The sequence below is a fragment of the Podarcis erhardii genome (genome assembly GCF_964252035.2).
Source record: "Podarcis erhardii genome assembly, chromosome: 3".
In the NCBI taxonomy this organism is placed as follows: domain Eukaryota; kingdom Metazoa; phylum Chordata; class Lepidosauria; order Squamata; family Lacertidae; genus Podarcis; species Podarcis erhardii.
In genome coordinates, this window is record NC_138507.1 from 66,766,600 (window position 1) to 66,772,599 (window position 6,000).

The following is a 6,000-nucleotide window of genomic DNA, read 5'->3' on the forward strand; positions in this document are numbered from 1 at the left end:
TTGTTCCGCCAGCGAAAGCATTTGGGCTTGCCAGCAGAATGACCACCCTTCTCCTGCTCCTGTGTGCTGTCTCAGGTTCTCCTGACACACACACCCCAGCCAATTCTGGGAATGCAGGGAGCACCATGGGGGAGGTGAGGGAGGAAACCTCCATTGTGCAAGTGGAAGTCATTGTGCAGATCTTCCTCTGAAGGGTTTTATCAGTTGAAGCTTGCCCCTGAAACTGGACCAACTCATTGCTAGTAAAAAAAACACACCATGGCTGTCCTCTTCATTGCCTCTGCACAAGCACTGTCCCATGCCATGATTCCAAATGGGTCAAAAATGAACACAGCATCCCAGCACTGGGGTCAAACTTATGTGAAATATACTCGGAGTCCTGTAGTGATTTCATGCTCTTTTTTGCAGCTTGTAAAACGGTGATTGAGTTGCCCTCCAAACCTCAGGCTTTTATATACATTATTTACACAATGAGTCCCATCTGTTTGGCTGATTCTGCTTCCCTCCTGGAGCCTGATTGGTCTTTTCCTGCAGGCCAATCAGTTGTTGCATTCTACGATCCTACCAGCCTAATAGGCTGATTAACTTCCTCCTGGAGCCTGGATTGGTCTTTTCCTGCAAGCCAATCAGTTGTTGCATTCTAGGATCCTACTTGCCTATTGTTCTAGGATCTAAGCTTAGTACATAACATTATGCCTGGATTGTTAATAGGAGCCTTTCAGGATAAAGAAAATGGTAACAATTATATTTGTGGTTCGTTTGTTTTTTCCAGACCAGGTAGCTAATTTCTTAGAGCAGTCTTTGCCCCTTTGCTCTGATCTGAGGGGGGGGGATAGATTGAGTGGGGGTACTCCTCTGCCTGGCCATGCTGGCCTCCAATGCCCACCACCTGAGCAGAGACAGTAGGATCAGTCCATCGGCACAGACCCCCCCCTTCTGCCCTCCAAAGGTGTGGGTTGGTGAGAGTGCCACTGGCAGGATCCTCAAAATGGGGCATTCCGAGGATGGTGAGTGGCTGAGCTAGCTCAGATCCATTGGATCCCAAGTCAACCCCACTGCTGTCAGGTGATGGCATTGAGACAGATATGGGTCCAATGGGAAAAAATAAAATTTATCTTAAAAACCATTGTAAACAGCTAAAATCTGTAGGATTGGAATAACCCCTGTAGTTTAGTGGTGAATTTTGGGCATAATGGAAATGTAAAAGCTTTACAGAGAATAATTAAAATTGCCCAGAATGTTATTGGGCTCCAACTACCAACCCTGGATGAGATCTTCACGTCTCGCAGCTTGAAGAAGTCACACAATATCCTGAGAGATCCCACCCATCCTGCTCACAACCTCTTTGAACTGTTGCCTTCGGGCAGAAGATACAGGACAATGAAAACACGAACCACACGCCTTCTGAATAGTTTCTATCCAAGAGCTCTGATTGCACTAAATAATGATCTCAGGGCCAGTTGTAAGAAATAGCAAGCAGTGAGTAGTAAGGAATGAGATAGGTTTTAGGTTATGCTATGCTTCTAATAGGTTGTGTTATATTCTGGATTATGTATGTTTTAATAGATTATGTCTGAATAGGATGAGAGTGTTGGAGATATGTGCAAATGTGTATGTGAATCCGGTCTTGGGTGTTTGATTTTCGTTGTTGTGTATACTGTGTATATACGGACAATGACAATAAATTTATCTAAATCTAAATCTAAATCTAAAAGCCTTGGATTATAATACAAGATGCAGGAGGAAATGATTAACAATAGGACCCACAAAGGGGAGGAGGGAAGTCCAAGAGATTCCTTGGAATCTTGTTTTTATGTTGTATGCTCAATATGTGATTGAAAAACTTTAATCTGAAAAAACCAAATAAATAAATAAATAATAAAGATATGGGTCCAATCCGCCTGTTCACAGCAGCCCCACCTGGTATCAGCTGAAGTTAGGACTGCTCCCTAAATTCTGTTGTTAAGGTAAAACAAAATGCTTTAAGTACTCAAAACACCTATAAACTAAAAAAAATCAGATGGAAACATTAATAAAAATCATCTGAGGCATGTTTAACATGTTGCATTACATTTAAGATCAGGGCTTCCCTCACATCGGCAACAGCTTTTTGAAAAATGGATTTAAAACTACAGGCTAAAGAGCAGCCTTTGTATTGCCAAGGCTATGATATCACAATACACTGGTGGCTTTTATGAGTGGGAACCTTAAAAGGGGAACCTGAAAAAGAAAGCGGTGAAGTCATCCAGATACGCGAACTGCTTGCACTTCCACCAATTCAAATCTAGCCAAGTGAAGAACTCTGCAGGTCCTGTTTTAAGAGATGAAAAGAAACAATCTGCTTAGCGTTCTGTGTGACTAATGGCATGTTGCCACAACCAATGGGAAGGAAGCTGGTCATTTGGTTCCTGTCAGCTGATTTATGACTAATGTGGACTAATGTGGAAGCGAGTGACAGCATACATTAAATATAAACAGTTGTACGCCACAGGCGCTGCCAAGAGAGACTCTATGGGACAGGAAAAGAGCAGCACACAAAGGCGAACGAGGAACATAGGAAGCTGATTTGTACGGAGCCAGACCAGTGCTGTCCACACACTTGCTGGTAGCAAATCTCCAGGATTACAGCCAGAAGTCTCTCCCAGCCCTATTTAGAGATGCCACAGAATGAAGCTGAGACCTTTTGCATGCAAAGCAGATGGTCTTCCATTGAACTAGGGCCCTTCCTCAATTCAATCTTGTACACGCTTAATTGGGACTAGGTCCCATTGAACTCAATGTCATTCATTTTGAATAAGCGTGCTTAGGTTTGCACTGAAAATAGATATTGCGGGTACATTTTTATTTGGCTCCTTTCTCCCAGTCAAGTTCCTCTTTCGTTGTTGGCTTGGAACCTGTAGCTAGGTCAGGCTTGCGAAGACTTTCCCCTTCGCTGTCTCATCCCTGTAGTGTAGCTCATTGACAGTGAAGTGGTTAAGACGTATCTGTGGCAACATTAATGATACTATGCCAGTATCATGGGACGCGGGTGGCGCTGTGGTCTAAACCAGAGAGCCTAGGGCTTGCCAATCAGAAGGTTGACGGTTTGAATCCCCGCGACGGGGTGAGCTCCCGTTTCTCGGTCCCAGCTCCTGCCAACCTAGCAGTTCGAAATCATGTCAAAGTGCAAGTAGATAAATAAGTACCGCTCCAGCAGGAAGGTAAAAGGCGTTTCCGTGTGCTGCTCTGGTTCGCCAGAAGCTGCTTAGTCATGCTGGCCACATGACCCAGAAGCTGTATGCTGGCTCCCTCGGCCACTGAAGCGAGATGAGCGCCACAACCCCAGAGTCGTCTGCGACTGGACCTAATGGTCAGGGGTCCCTTTACCCTTTACCTTTATGCCAATGTATCAGCCTGCTCTTGACAGTGTCATGTCCTCAAGTTTTCACTAATTCGTTTCATTCATCTTCACAACAACCCAGTGATTCAGGGGTAGTAAATCACAGTTAAAACAAATGAAATATTAACGTATTTCAATCAGATGATTTCCCCCATCTTGATTTGGAAGTATGACTCTTGTATTTGCTTTTCTGAATGTGCAGGTAAATAATGAATGAGGAACAGGGTTGACGTGAATCCTGCACTCTAGAGGACAGTGTCTGAAGAGTAGCCAGAGAACAGCCCTTTATTTGAAAGGTTGTCTGTTCGGCTTAAGCGGGAGGGGGGGACCCTGTAAGAATGGATAGCAGATGCCTTGACGTTGCTCATCAACAGCTAGTACCTGGCCAAAAGACTGGAGGGCACATAGGTAATCTGGCCACAGGCTTCACCACTATGGTAAAATATATTGAATTTCTATGTAAATTACTGTAATTATTTCTAAATTTCCATAAGGTAAAGTTAAAGGTACTCCTGCCCGTACGGGCCAGTCTTGCCAGACTCTAGGGTTGTGCGCTCATCTCACTCTAGAGGCCGGGAGCCAGCGCTGTCCGCAGACACTTCCGGGTCACATGGCCAGCGTGACAAGCTGCATCTGGCGAGCCAGCACAGCACACGGAACGCCGTTTACCTTCCCGCTAGTAAGCGGTCCCTATTTATCTACTTGCACCCGGGAGTGCTTTCGAACTGCTAGGTTGGCAGGTGCTGGGACCGAGCGAAGGGGAGCGCACCCCGCCACGGGGATTCGAACCGCCGACCTTTCGATTGGCAAGTCCTAGGCGCTCAGGCTTTAACCCACAGCGCCACCCGCGTTCCATATATACACATAAATCAGCATATGCAAATTTTATGCAAATGTGTCTTCTTTTGGGTATGTATGATTACTTTCATCTTTGGGGTGATGCATAAATGTTTGGATGTCCAGTAGCTATGTGGAATATAACTGAAAATCTTGCATGTTCCGGATCACAATCCATGGTTTAGGTCAGGGGTCAGCAACCTTTTTCAGCCATGGGCTGGTCCACTGCCCCTCAGACCATGTGGTGGGCCAGACTATGTTTTTTGGGGGAAAATATGAACGAATTCCTATGCCCCACAAATAACCCAGAGATGCATTTTAAATACATAAAAGGACACTTTCTACTCATGTAAAAACGGGCTGATTCCTGGACCGTTCATGGGCTGGATTGAGAAGGTGATTGGGCGCATCCAGCCCTCGGGCCTTAGTTTGCCTACCCCTTGTTTAGGTGATAGCACTTTTGAATTGCTGTAAAGCTGTCTCTTATTACTGCATTGCATATTATAGCAGTCTCTTAGCTGCATCTAAGAACAAAGGCAGTGGATTAAAATTCTCTGACCGCTTGCACTGTCAGCTGGTCCCATCCTCATAGGAAAACTTAATAATTAAACTGTGAGTAAAATCACACACAAAAAGTCAAAGTTACTACTGCACAGATAAACTAAGCACATTTGAAGCTATTTTTTCTTCCTGTGAGCATGATATTTCAATGAACAGTAAGCCTTCTAAATGACACCTTAATTTATCTCCAGTTAAAGACACTATTATATAATTAATAAACTACAGGGAGAACAACCTGGCATTATCTGTTTAAGGGGAGTTTATCTGATGGCTAAAAAAGTTGCTGTCAGAGTCAGACAGCTTAACAGGAAGGCAAGTTTGCCTGAACAGAGGATATGGATGACTGGAAGATTTCATCACCTTGTTACTTTATAAAGCCAATGGCCACGTTTAGTGAAGAATGTCATGTCAGGTGCCTGCTTTCCTATTGGCTGTCACAGGACTACAGATAAACCTTTCAGCATGAAGGTAATGAACTAGAAAAGCAAGGACCTCATGCTGTTCCTCCGAATAAAACAGGGTTTGTTAGGTCACAATGGCAGGTCTTCATTTTCAGTCAAGCAATTTGAAAAATTTCTTCCTAGAATGCAGTATTATTTCTTAAATTAGTGAAGTTTTGAAAACTGCCAAGAAAAGACTGTGTACACACAAACATGGTTGGAAATAGCTGGAATTCTTCGCCATCATATGGTATGGAATCCATTTAACGTGCAACTTGGATAAAAATGCCAGCAGTCTAAATTTTTCATCTGCTACAGTAGCACTGACCTGGAAATGTAAGGAAATACTGTCAAAGTCCTTCTTAAGCTTGCAAGTGGCAACTTTCTTGCTTCAAACTACCTGAGACTGCACTTTTTATAAGCATAACTGATCTCATGAGTACTTAAAGGTAAAGGTAAAGGTCCAGTCATGACCAACTCTGGGGTTGCAGCGCTCATCTCACTTTACTGGCCGAGGGAGCCGGCGTACAGCTTCCGGGTCATGTGGCCAGCATGACTAAGCCGCTTCTGGCAAACCAGAGCGGTACCTATGTATCTACTTGCACTTTGACGTGCTTTCGAACTGCTAGGTTGGCAGGAGCAGGGACCGAGCAATGGGAGCTCACCCCTTCGCGGGGATTCGAACCGCCAACCTTCTGATCGGCAAGTCCTAGGTTCTGTGGTTTAACCCACAGCGCCACCCGCGTCCTACATGAGTACTTACTTCTTACTAATTGCACATAG